This window comes from Gymnoscopelus braueri (assembly GCF_963280865.1).
Source record: "Gymnoscopelus braueri genome assembly, chromosome: 22".
Lineage (NCBI taxonomy): Eukaryota > Metazoa > Chordata > Actinopteri > Myctophiformes > Myctophidae > Gymnoscopelus > Gymnoscopelus braueri.
In genome coordinates this window covers 14960809-14975837 of record NC_137624.1, presented here as the reverse complement: position 1 = coordinate 14975837, position 15029 = coordinate 14960809, and positions in this window count along the sequence as shown.

Here is a 15029-nt window from a genome sequence, read left to right as displayed (position 1 = left end):
CTACAATTATTGGACAACTTTACTTGTAGATTTTGATTATTATTACAAAACATACATTAACCACTTGCAGCCCCATATACATTTCGGCTATTTGAAAATAGCAGATCTACAAGCTCACCACAATTGTGAGCTTGTTGATCTGCTATTTAAGTACAAAATGTGAGCTACTTTTCCCACCACTGCCCCTCCCCCCAACACACACAAACACACGCACCCGTCGCACCAAAGTGAGTGAGCATCAACAACAAACCTACTGTAGCCTAACACCAACACGCACGCAGCATCATCATGCGTGCCATGGAAGCCCGGGTTCTTGGTCAATTATCTTGACATATCTGTCACATCCCGTGCCAGCGCTTTATTTCCCTTTAAGATTAATGACCACGATAGACCTAGATTAATTTGAATGGCCAATTAATTGGTTAGGCCAATTATATGGCTTATTAAAGCCCAGCTATGATCAAATTGAAAGATAAAGTGCGTAGGCTAATTTGAGCCGTTATTTTCTCTCCAATGTCAGGCATTCTGACTATGCTAATTATTGATCTCAGGATTACTGTATCTGATCTGATCTCTTGTAGACAGTGGTGTAAAAGTAAGTCAATAAATGTACTCAAGTGCTGTAGCCTACTTAAGTACAATTTTGAGGTATTTACTGGAGTATTTCCAGTTTTCAGTACTTTTTCTTCTACTCCACTACATCTCAGAGGCAAATATTGTACTTTTACTCCACTATGATTATTTGAAAACTTTAGTTTTGTAGATTTAAATTATTAATACAAAACATGCATTAACCACTTCGTACCCTATACACACTTTTATTATTTGAAAATAGCTGATCTACAATCTCAGCAAAGTGACACTTAGTGAGCTTAGATCTGCTATTTGAAGAAAAAAAACGTATACATTTTGAACACTTGTAAAATGGGACATTCTGCATAATGAGTACTTTCTACTTTTGGTACTTTAAGTCCAATACTTTTGTACTTTTACTCAAGTAAATTCTGGACTATTTATACATTGCAGTATTGATACTTTTACTTTACTTTTATAAGTATAATAAGAGTACTTTCTCCACCACTGCTTTAGGCAGGCGCCCAGGAGGTGTATAGCATCATACAGCACACAGGGTGCCAGCTGTGATCCCGTGGCTAGATTGTCATGCCCTCTTAATTAATGCCTTTACAAACTGGCGACATTAACATGAGAAAACCCCACACCAGTGGTGTTAAGTAACTAAGTACATTTTCTACAGTACACTTTTGAGGATTTTTTACTCTACTGGAGTGTTTTCAAATGTCAATACTTTTACTTCTACTCCATTACATCTCAGAGGCAAATATTGTACTTTGTTGTACTTTGTACATTAGTTAGGCTACTAGTTACTATGTAGATTTGAATTATTATCACAAAACATGCATGAACCACATGTGTTGCTTTGTGACGGCTATTTTAACTACTACTAGCCTACTTAAACATTTGTTTTCTAATTTATGGATTTAAAAAAAAATTTTATTCATTAAATCATTTTACAAAAATCACTGAATTTGTTTTTAATTCATGAAAAAAAATTTAGTATACATGTTTTTGTTGTTGAAAAAAACAAATATAGGAAACAACATTAAGGGATATTTACTCGTGACCCATGAAAATGTGTCCGCGACCCACGAATGGGTCCCGACCCAGTGTTTGGGTAGCAGTGCTTCAGCCTCGTTCACACGGGGCAGTAAACACATGTTGATGTTGTTGTCAGACGTCTGAGTAAATACAAAGCGGTTTGTTGACTCAAAGAAAGAACTCGGGGGTTTGTTTTGTTTGCAGGCAAATAAAACAGACAGAAAATGTGCACGGGGGACCCCCCCCCCCCCCACAACCCACACACACAGTTAAATGGGTTCAATTAAAACAACCCACATTCAATGTATCTCATAGTGTACAAATGTAACCAAATCTGAACCAAATCCTTCCTTAAAGGAGTAGTTCACCCCCAAAAATACTTTTTTTTAATCAATTAGCCTACACACCCCATGAAGCATTTTTAGAGATTTTAAATATGTTTTAGTTTTTGTCGCATTCCTAAGCCAATCATTTCTTATGTTCTTATTGACAAAAAACTAAAAATCTCCATGAATTCAGGGTTCATGGGGTGTGTATATTGATAGGAAATACATTTTTTTTTAAAATGTGTGAACTACTCCTTTAAGGGTCTATTTGGTTACAGTTGTAGCCAGTCTCTCAGAGTTACATATGGGTAAATGAACAACACTGAGGACTTTACTGTAGGCTACATTAATTAGCCTATGATAATGTTATTTTAATAGCCAATTTGATGGATGCTGTTCACATTAAGCCAAAGTGACGTAACAAATGAGAGCAAAATATATTGCTCCCTGAGGATGAAAAAACAAAACAATAAAGTGTGTGTGTGTGTGTGTGTGTGTGTGTGTGTGTGTGTGTGTGTGTGTGTGTGTGCGCGCGCGTGCGCGTGCATGCATGCGTGTGTGTGTGTGTGTGTGTGTGTGTGTGTCTCAACTCTTTCAATTAAAGCTCCCCCTAGTGGATAAAACTGCTAAAGATATTTCTATCAGTATTGAGTAGAACGCAAGGGATGGAGTGAGGGACAGAGAGAAAGAGGGACAGAGAGAGAGAGAGAGAGAGAGAGAGAGAGAGAGAGACATCCAAGGTTTTTGCAGAAGCATTCCTTTTTAATGAACTCTCATCACATTCACTTCAAATCTACAGGCAGTGGTGGAAAGTAACATGTACTCAAGTACTGTACTGTACTGTACTGTACTGTACTGTACTGTACTGTACTGTACTGTACTGTACTGTACTGTACTGTACTGTACTGTACTGTACTGTACTGTACAATGTTGAGGTACTTTTACTTTACTGGAGTATTTCCAAATTTCTATACTTTTACTTCTACTCCACTAGCCTATCTCAGAGGCAAATATTATACTTTTACTCCACTACAATGATTTGACAACTTGAGTTACTAGTTACTTTGTATATTTTGATTATTATTACAAAACATACATTAACCACTTCAGCCCTATATACATTTCAACCATTTGAAAATAGCCGATCTACAAGCTTGTAGATCTGCTATTTTCAAAAGATGTGTATACATTTTATACATTTGAAAACTTGTGAAATGGGACCTTCTGCATGATGAATAGCCTACTTTCTACTTTTGGTACTTTAAGTACATTTTTATGCCAATACTTTTGTACTTTTACTCAAGTAAATTTTGATTACCAGACATTTACTTGTAACAGAGTATTTCTCCATTGCAGTATTGATACTTTTACTTAAGTAAAAAAATGTAGTACTTTTTCCACCACTGTCTACAGGTGCAAAACGCATAGGCCTACATCTATCAAGAATTTCATTGCAATAGCACACCATTGATCTATCCATATATCTGTCATGTAATTTTATTAAGGTGCTGACTATCAAGTTAAAAAGGAATGGCTATGAAGTCAGTTCTTTATATTGGCAAATGACTGAGACATGCATACAAGAAATATGTGAAAAATGTCATTTTATGACTTGGGACATATTTCTCAGCCACCATCTGGTGGTTTGTCCTTAGAATGGAAAAGACCAAAAAGTCAGTTATGCGAGTCCTTCACATAGTGGGTCGAGACCCATTTGTGGGTCATGGATCCATTTTTATGGGTCGCAAGTAGATATCTATTTTTCTTTTTTTCTTTTCTTTTTAAAAAAGGAAAAAAAACATTTCAAAATATTTTTGAAAAAGGAAATAATAACCACAATTGTTCATAAATTAAACAATTGAATAAATAAATAAAATAAAATACATTCTATAAATTAAAAAATACTTTTAAGAAGCAGTGAAAATAGCAGAGGATGTGGTGCGACGCATTGAGAGCTTGTAGATCTGCTATTTTCACTAGTTTTTTATTTTAGGTCTCGAGAAAAAAATGTTGGGAACACCTGCTTCACATCTATCTGTATACCCAGTATAGTCAGGGGATATTAAAAAAATCTTGGAATAAATTCCTTACCAAAAAAATTCTTCACCAATGTGTTTGTAAAGGTGTCTAGTAACACATCTCACAAAGACTGAAATGCAGTCCCCCTAGGAGAATTTTTGACAGCTCCTTAAAGTTGGGGTACCCACCATAACCGTGGTTAAAAATAAATAAAAATAAAAATCTAAATTTAATTCTGTTTTAAGTAGCATGTGAGGTGTCAAACTAGGGTGTTTTTATGATTCTGAATCCATTGCAAGCATTTGTTTTGCACCAAAACCACTCCTTGGGCTAAAAACGGCCCAATCTCAATGGGCTTTTTACACAAAAAGTATACCTGGAAAAGGATGGCTATGGCCGTTTTTAGCCCAAGGAGTGGTTTTGGTGCAAAACAAATGCTTGCAATGGATTCAGAATCATAAAAACACCCTAGTTTTACCCCTCACATGCTACTTAAAACAGAATTAAAATTTGATTTTTTTTTTTAACCAAGGTTATTGTGGGTACCCCAACTTTAAGGAACTGTCAAAAATTCTCCTAGGGGGACTGCATTTCAGTCTTTGTGAGATGTGTTACTAGACACCTTTACAAACACATTGGCGAAGATTTTTTTTGGTAAGGAATTTATTCCAAGATTGGAAAATATTCTGCTAATATCCCCTGACTAAGTAGGGGTGAGGGGTAGGGGACTGCTTGATGTCAGCTCCAGATAGATAGATAGATAGATAGATAGATAGATAGATAGATAGATAGATAGATAGATAGATAGATAGATAGATAGATAGATAGATCGATCTAGGCCAGTGGGTCCCAAACTTTATAGCTCAAGACCCCAAAAAGAAACTAGACGTTTGCCCGGGACCCAAACTAGTGAAAATATCAGATCTACAAGCGCACAACGTGTTGCTTTGTGGCACATTGTGAGCTTGTAGATCTGATATTTTCACTACTTCTTAAATGTTTTTATTTATGGAAATTATTTGATTTATTGAATTCTATTCATGAAATACTTTTGAAATATGTTGGAATTAATTTAATTGATGAAAAGAGTTGATTTTTTAAATTCATTTTTTACTCTTTTAAATCTTTTGGAATAATATATATATTTTTTTAAATGGAAGAAGCAAAAAAGGGGATATTTACTCGAAACCCATCCAAATTGGTCCGCGACCCAAACATGGGTCCAGACGCACTGTTTGGGAAACAGTGGTTTAGGCTGTTTCATTGGATCCTGATCCTAATCTGATCCTGATCTGATCTTCATGTGCTTGTTTAAACCCGGGAAGAAAACACACCACAAAATAAATGTTAATTTATTCATTTGTATCTCAGACATACAGTATTTCTTACACTTGTTCCCTGTACAAATGAAAACCAACGGTCCATTTTAGTCCCATTTGTACACTCGCAGAGTTAAGTTAACACTGAGGGTTTCACTGAGTGTCGTGTTTTCTCCCCGCTTTAAACAAGCACAATGGAAGATCAGATCAGGACAGGAAAAGGTTTCCAGTTCCTGCACAAACGCAGCCACAGATGGAGCTGCAGATACAGTTGTGAGGCGTTCCAGTGATCTCTCTCCAACAGCCAATGATCCAAAGACTTCGGTTCTGGCCGACCTGCCCCACTGTTTTAATAGCCTGGTTCTGAACGGCTGGCTTGGTCACACTCTGGAGTCTTTCCTAAAATATGTTGATGTCATGTAGATCCAAATCGTAAAAGCCATTCTTTTATTTGGTTCCTGTATTGAAAACAATGTAAGAAACCTCAGCTATAGGGAACCCCCCCTGGTGGGACTGGCAAGATAACATACAATATTTAATTCACTTTATCAGTACTGGGTCCCACGGGGAGGTCTGGGTCCTGAACAGAAAGCTTATGGGAATGGGAATTGCATGTCGCCTACTTTTATTTGTGCAAATAAAGACAAAGCATTCAAAGAAAGATAAAATAAAAATCTGCATCCAATCTCCATCAGTACACACCAACTCAGCCTCTAGAAAAACATCATGGCACTCTAAATGCTATGCATTGTGGTCATACTGGTAACAGTATTCATACAGCAATGTGTTAATCAAATAATAGATCTTCCAAAAACACAAAGAGATATTGACAGACGGCTAGGTATCTAGTGTAGATGGAAACAGAGAGGGGTGTGTGTGCATGAGAGAAAATGTGTGCACATTTTGTCTAAGAGTATGACAGAGATGGATATATGAGAGAGATTTCATGTGTGGGTGTGCATGCGTGTGCGCATGTGTGTGTGTGTGTGTGTGTGTGTGTGTGTGTGTGTGTGTGTGTGTGTGCGTGTGCGTGTGCGTGTGTGTGTGTGTGTGTGTGTGTGTGTGTGTGAACACCTGCAGCTGCCTTTCTTTAATGTCTGAAAAGGCTGAGCATCGGTGTGATTTGTAGAGGACCCACACAAGCCCACAAATACACACACAGACACATGCGCACACACACACGCACGTACACACCTGTTCTTTATTTCCATTATCCCCCCACTTAGCTTAACCGAGGCCATTCAATATAAATACTTATCCACCATACATCATCCTGCTAAGCTCCCTGTAACATCACACATGTCAGGGGTAAGGGCATTGTAAACCACTGCTGCTTATCATTCATTGTGCTTTATAGCCGCAACCCAAAACCACCATTATTTTAGCTTATCGGTCAAACTAGATGTGGGGCAAAGGGGCAGGAAGTCTCCGAAGGGGATGACTGGTACATCACTCCAGTGGTGGAAAGTAACTGAGTACATTTACTCAAGTACTGTACTTACGTACACTTTTGAGGCATTTTTTACTTTACTGGAGTATTTTGAATTTTCAATACTTTTACTTCTACTCAACCACATCTCAGAGACAAATATTGTACTTTTACTCCACTACAATTATTTGAAAACTTTAGTTACTAGTTACTTTGTAGATTTTGATTATTATTATAAAACATGCATTAACCACTTCAGCCCTGTTTAAACTTTGGCTATTTTCAAAAGATGTTTATACATTTTATACATTTGAAAACTTGTGAAATGGGACATTCGGCATAATGACTACTTTCTACTTTTGGTACTTTAAGTACATTTTGATACCAATACTTTTGCTCAAGTAAATTTTTAATTCCGGACTTTTACTATAAGTATTTCTACAATGCAGTAGTGATACTTTTAATTAAGTAAAAAATGTGAGTACTTTTTCCACCACTGCATCACTCCACCACATGTTACTTCAGGACAGTGGTTCTCAAACAGTGTGCCGTGAGACAAGTCCAGGTGTGCCTTGGGATTGTGTGACAACCACTGTTATTGCAATATATACCAAAGGTTATGAATTTGTTTTTATAACGATACTTTGTGCACCCTCATTTCCCAATACAGAGCCAAATTCTATTATATACCCTATTTTGTGAATGTCATTACAAATTATGTTTTGTTTTTAGTTTTTTTTAGCAGATCTACAAGCTCACAATGTGTCAAATTTTTGTGAGCTTGTAGATCTGCTATTTCCTCTGTGTGTCTTTGGCACAAAAAAGTTTTAAATCCATTGGCTCAAGTTGTATGAGCTGGTTAGCACATGTGGAATGCCTCCTGCACAGTAAAATCTAGTGTGATTCTAACTCAGAAGAGTGCTCAGCTCTAATGGAACGAAATGGACCCGTTGGTTCCATTTGTACTGAGGATTTTACTGTGTGCCTTCAAAGCTGGATGAGATGGCAACATGTGGGGGTGATTACTTTCAAGATAATTCAATTCCAAACAGGAGTATTTCCCTTTTTATTTACGCTGCTCTTGAGGAAATCCCGACACCTCTGGTTTTGTTGTCTCCGCCAGGCCGAAGGCGTGGCCGAGATATGTTTTCGCCCCTGTCCGTCCGTCCGTGTGTCAGTCAGTGTCTGAGCAGCTAATCTCCGGCACTGTTGGACCGATCGGCATGGACCTGTGCACTCATACCCCTCAGAGGCCAAGTAAAAACCACTGCCCCAAAATTCTCACATCGACCTGGAGCGCCACCAGGAGGCCGATTTTTGCTAAAGCTATTTTTTAAATAATTCTCCTACAGATTTTGTCCAAACGTCAAGCACATTGGTACACATTAATTTGAAGACGTACAGTATCTCTCAGATTTTGATTGGCTTCCAAAGTTTGCCGGAGTGGCCCATTTTGAACAAAATGCCTCAAAGCATGAACGCAGCGTCCGATTGCCGTGAAACATTGCAGGCCCACAATACTGCCCTGGTTGAGACCTGTTTTCCGAGGAGCAAATTTTTCTAGTTTTGTTATATTTTGACAAATTTTCCCATTCTTAGGTGTTCCAGAAACTAATTAAAAACAAGTTTATTTATTTATTGTATTTTACTTGCCTTGCTCTATTCCAGTGGATCTCAAATTGGGGTGTGTGGAACCCCAGGGTTCCTTGGGGGGGTTCAAGTGGGTCCCCAGCTTCATTTGTTAATAAAGGTAGGGTAAGTGATTTTCTTTGGTTAAAATAAGTGTTAAATAGCTCTATATTCTGATAGTACTCATTGCTAGTGTTTGTTCAGTAAAATGAGTCTCCTTGTCTCTCCAGCTCTTTATAAAACAGAAAATGCATTTTCGTTTCAGTTTCAGTTTCATTTCCAATTTTCCAATTTCCAATCAGGATAGAGAACTCAATCAGGATATAGATTAAACAAGTGAAATTGGAAGTGATGACACTAAGAAATGAGCAGGCAAAATTGGAACTGGAACACTATAAAAATGAAGCTTAAAATGGGTACTTTCTCCTGATTGGCTGAGATTTTGACACCTACCAGAAAATGTTTTTTCTGTTTATTAAAGAGCTGGAGAGACGGGGAGACTCCTGTTACTGAACAAACACTCTATAGCAATGATTACTATCAGAATATAGTGCTTTAACCTTTTAACAACATACTTTTTGTTTTAACCCAAAAATATCACTTACCCTACCTTTAATATAGCATCATAATCAGTTTAACCAACCCGTTTCCTAGGCTTTCCACTTCCTGTGTGTTTTCCACTTCGATTTGATCCAATGAAATCCAATGAAACTGGTCAGATGACTAATGATATCCAATGAAATCCGACAGGAAGTGGAAAATACACAGCTTAGGAAACAGGTGAATACGTCAGCTATTTGAAAATAGCTGATCTACAAGCTCACAGCGCGCCATGGTACAATAAGCTCTACACTTGTAGACTGGCTGTATTGAAATTTGTGGAATAATTTAGAAACACAAATCTGCTGTCCCTAACATATAATCTTTTCAGATGGGGGTCTGCACACATATCAATTTGGGGATCCTTGACATGAAAATGTTTGCGAACCACACCACTCTATTCCACCAAATTACTATTTAATAAAAATCAGTGGGATGTGTTGGATCACGGTAAACATTAATGCTACATCTGCACATTTCCACTACAAAGGGGCTCCGTTTGTGAAGATCAAACAAAATTGTGATCTTCTGAGGGAGTGCATTTCAGCAAACATTTGATTCTACCTCTGTGAATTCTTCAAACGGATTTTACAATATGGAAATGACAACATATGTTTCAATTTGGAAAACTGGTAGGTAGGATTTTATGATACTGATGAATAACCCACACACATATTATGTGTGTGTGTGTGTCTCTCTCTCTCTCTCTCTCTCTCTCTCTCTCTCTCTCTCTCTCTCTCTCTCTCTCTCTCTCTCTCTCTCTCTCTGTCTCTCTCTCTCTCTCTGTCTCGCTCTCTCTCTCTGTCTCTACCACTTACATTTATAATAAGGACCAAAGTATATCTTCCACACTCTCTGGCAGCCGAGGCTGAGGAGGTAGAGAGGCCATCTGATCTTCGGCAACTACAGGCTTCGTGCCGGAGTGTCCCTGAGCAAGACACTTCGAACTCAAACTGCTGCCCAGGTGCTGTTAAAAATTGTGCCCTCTGTGCCTAATAGTTACGGGTAAATGCAGAGGATTTATTTCAGGTATAGGTGCAAACATGTACTTGACAAATACCCCAACAACAACTCTCAGTCTATCTCTGATGTGTAAACCGTTGTTAATTATGAATATAAGGTTATAGAACGATGTGGCTGTGCAACTTGGTTACAATACTTGACTGCAAGCACCTGCAAGTAATAATATGCTAACTTTGTTTTTGTTTAATTGTATGTCTCTGCACATATAGTATTAGAATGTGTGTAATGTGAATATCATGTTATTTCAGCACTAGAAAATCCTCTTATAAATCCCTCATGTTTTTTTTTACGCCCAAAGACAGACCACATCAGACATGAATTCCAGTAAGTTGTGTGCCGGACAGATGAATCAGTCATTTGATGTATGGTCAGGCAGACAGAGGAGGGGGGAGGAGAGGAGAGGAGAGGAGAGGAGAGGAGAGGAGAGGAGAGGAGAGGAGAGGAGAGGAGAGGAGAGGAGAGGAGAGGAGAGGAGAGGAGAGGAGAGGAGAATCAGAAAGACAACCATATAAGTCCTCCAGGAGGCAGTGGTTTCAGTTCATATGACTCAGTCCATTAACACATGGTCAGTCATATGGACCATGGTCCACTTCCCCCACAGCTCATTACACCCTTATTGAAAAGAACTGGCACTGATTATACCTGGCTCTCTCTGTGTGTGTGTGTGTGTGTGTGTGTGTGTGTGTGTGTGTGTGTGTGTGTGTGTGTGTGTGTGTGTGTGTGTGTGTGTGTGTGTGTGTGTGTGTGTGTGTGTGTGTGTGCGCGCGCACGCACGTGCATGTGTGTGTGTGTGTGTGTGTGTGTGTGTGTGTCTCAGCATTCATCAGAAGTCCACCCCATGAAGCCAAGTCAGGAATCCTGCCTGCATGATTGAGTGACATCCAGAGTTGGGAAAGTTACACTTTTGAATGGATACCATTACTGCTGTTACTACTAGTTGGAATAAAATCATGCTCTTCATTTACACTCATTATGGCCTGTTATTTATACGTTGAATAATACTGTTAACTAAATTAACTGTTAAGTAAATAACGTCACCTACTTTGTCATAACAAAAGTATTGGGAAGGCCACTTATTTACGGTATATGTGTGCGTTTTATTGTAACCCATGTACAACTCCCTAACAATAATACAATGATTTGGTGGAGAGAAGGGGAGTTTTTCGTTGCAATTGTCTCAAAAACCCTTGGACAATGTCTGGTCTCTGCTCTATATGTAAAGTGTCTTGAGACAACTTGTTATTTTGGCACTAAAATGGAATTGAATCGAATCGAATCGAATTGAATTGAATTGATGGTAATGGTGCTGAGGGCTGGAAACGACTGGTACACACCAACCTTTCTAGATGTCGTATTTCGATAAGTTTTACATGCAAACCTTGCAGTGTGAGAGGGGATCAGGGACCACAGGATAGCTGTTTCTGCTGCTCACGACACAGCCAATTTTATCATTCTCATAAACATCTTTAGAGTCGGGTTTCAAAAACAAACATGACATTAATATGGAGCGACACACTGACCAGAAAAGGCATGACTACATGGCAACTGCGTTAGAAGTGGTTGTGACAGAAACATTAGTCACAGCATCAAAGTAAAAGTGTGAAAGTCTGCCCAGCATGCACGAAAGCTATTACAGGAAACCAGCGTGTTCCAGTGCCTTTGCAGGGAAACACATACCATGTACCTCGGATGTTGTGGGTTTGATTCAGGCTTATGGCTAACCCTAACCTCAATTATATGTTATTGTCCTATTTATTATTACCCTTGCTCGTAATGCTGGGTGTATGATTAACATAAATCTTTTTGTCAGATTTAGAGATGTCAGAATATGATTCATATTCTTTGTAAAGTTTGATCCAGGGGTATTTTCTTTGCAAAACAATTCCATTACCAGGATATAATAATCTCAAAATGGCTGTAAATAAATATTTTGAGGTAATGCAATTCCAGTTTTGACAACGTTTTTTAGTTTTCTATTTCTTTTCTTTTTTTTTTACATTCCACAGACTTGTTACCAAATCACCTGATGAAAACTATTCAAGTTCTACTTCAAGATATTCTTTAAGGCTTAAAATATTCTCAACCATTATGTTATAAAACCACCCACTGCATGGGAGCAATGACAGGTTTGAGTACCCATCAGAGCTAAGCCACAGTATCACACTACACATTGCACAATTGTCTTTGTCTTTGTCTGTCTGTCTGTCTGTCTGTCTGTCTGTCTGTCTGTCTGTCTGTCTGTCTGTCTGTCTGTCTGTCTGTCTGTCTGTCTGTCTGTCTGTCTGTCTGTCTGTCTGTCTGTCTGTCTGTCTCTCTCTCTCTTTCAATTTATGCATGAGAGATGAGAGACACAACTACAAGGAGGCGACTGGGCTGACGAACAAGTTTGGATACACATGTGCAGCATCAGAGTGCAGAATCCAAACTCTGGAATACATTTATTTCCAAGCCATTGTATTGTAGACAGTGGGGAAAAGATCTGTCTTTCGGGGGGTTATGAAGCCCCTGGAGATCATGTAATGGTAACTAGATCATAATGAGAACCAGTGCTCTGAATGTGTTGACATACATCAGAGATAGTAAAATGTGTACACTGTGGTGTGCAATGTGTGTTATATACAGTGTGATATGACTGTCACATCACATGATATGATTTGATAGTCCTGCCAGTGCCCTTGATCAAAAGGCACTGACCTGTTTTGTTTTCTGTTTTGTTTGTAATATAATGTTGAAATATTTTGTGAAAATAAAGGAAAAATAAATAAACATATTGTTGAAAAAAAAAAAAGGCACTGACCTCAGTTGATCACTGGGCACCGGGTCTGTGATGCCCTTAGATGTCGTGGGCTGCACCTGCGCCGCACTGAGCGGATCGGCATGCGTACCCTCAGGGTTGCCAGATCTGCTTATTATAATTTCCCCGCAAGATTCTATTTGAAAATAGCCGATCCACAAGCTCACAACGCGTCGCATCGCGACGGGTTGTGAGCTTGTAGATCTGTATTTCCAAATAGCTGATTTATATGTTAAAGTGCTCATGTGGCCCATAGTCGCTTCTTTTGGGCTGGTTTTCCTAGACCTGGTTGCTTGTTTCTCTCACAGAATCTGGCAACACTGCGTACCCTTCGCAGAGACAGACAGACAGACAGACAGACAGACAGAGAGACAGACAGACAGACAGACAGACAGACAGACAGACAGACAGACAGACAGACAGACAGACAGACAGACAGACAGACAGACAGACAGACAGACAGACAGACAGACAGACAGACAGACAGACAGACAGGACTACAGACATTCTACAATGTGTAACGGCCTAGCTCTCTCCCTGCCAATCTATCTCATCTTGAGTGAGGTGTGGCTCCCTGAGTGTGAAAAGAAATCTGTGCATCTCTGAAAGGAATAAGCTAAAAAAGTTACACCACAGAAAGAGAAAGAGATGCTCTAACAATCTGGCCAGACAGACTACAAACAGTGCATTTAATTTGGGTTAGTAAATGATCAAATGATCAAATGTCTCAGCATTTAGTAATAACAGTCTCTGGTCGTAAAATAGAATATAAAACCGCAGGGTAATTTTGACGGCATTCTGAGCTGTTTTTTAATCACTACGTTGGTGTTCTTAACAAAACAGCGATTTTTCCATGTAACAACTCTCAATACCACCAAAGAAAAGCATACTGTACATCAAAGTTTTTTTCCTGATCGTTAATTCACAGCAATACATTCACAGGCCTCATTGGTATAATGCAGTGGTTGCATGGGGGTATCAGTTCAAATATTTACAAAACCAAGCGTATAACCAAATCTCCAGACCAACTGGAAAAATATCTGAGGAGCTGAGGGGGATGACAGCTATTTTTCCCCTCCATTAATGATGACATTTGGTGTGTTTTTGATTGCGGCGCTGAGCCTGTAACTTCCCCAGTGAACCTGCACGGGGACCAAGGGTTAGAAAACAGCTCCTGGGTGTGACAGCGGGTCCGTGCCCTGCTGTTCACCGCTGTAAAAATATGAATATGATATTAAATCAAAGTTGTGCTGAAGACAGCTGTATTGAAGTGACTTTATGAAGCCAAAGAAACATTTCTCCTCATTTGTACTGGATATGACAAAGAATAGTGATTGGAGATTCTGTGCCTGAAATAATTATAGGCTATTGACACAATAGATCATATATCTGTGCATTGTGACTATGATGTCTCGTCTGTGTGGGTCATCATCGGTGACATAGAAATAGACAGCAATAATTTGATTAATTTAATTTCATAAGCGAGAAGAAAATACAGTGGTTTAAAGTGAACACGAAGGAGAAATGCTGTCATTATTGATTCTTGGAGACACATATTTGCAAAACATGCCACGACAACCGAATTGACAACTGAATTTGCTTTGTGGGATCAATACAAGTCAGTCAGTCAGTCAGTCAGTCAGTCAGTCTATTTCTGCATGCAGGTTAATGTGTTGTTCCAGATGTCGAGGAAGGGGAGAAGTGGCAATGTCACCTGTTAAAGACAATGCCAGCGGAGCTTATTCGGTTATTCAGACGTGACGTATGCAGCCGCGTCAGAACTACTTCCGGGTCCCGGTGCATGTTTTGTTAATATGCCACAGTGCTGTGTTCCTCGGTGTTTGAACAGATCTGAGACTAAAATAACAACTAAAGTCTCATTCTACCGCTTTCCATGCAACGACAAAGAGAAGAGGAAATGGTTGCAGTTAATAAGGTAAGTTTCAATTTGAAGAAATACTTAGAAAAACTAAGTTTAGCGCCGACTAGCGCAGACTAGCTAACCGGTATCAACGTCATACATACTAGCCAGAGATTTCATTTTTTTGTTAAGTCAACCGGCTACAAAAGTACCATCTGCCTCAAGGATCGATGTATTGTGCATTTTAGATGCTTTTCTGCTCAACACAGTTGCAATCAGGGCGTAGTGGAGGGGTAAAAGTCCATGGCTGTAAAGGGATGATATGAGTTACTGAAGGCTTTATGTCAGCTACACAACCAGACAATTTGCAATGGTTATCTAAAGCAGTGGTTCTCAAAGTCCAGGGACCCCG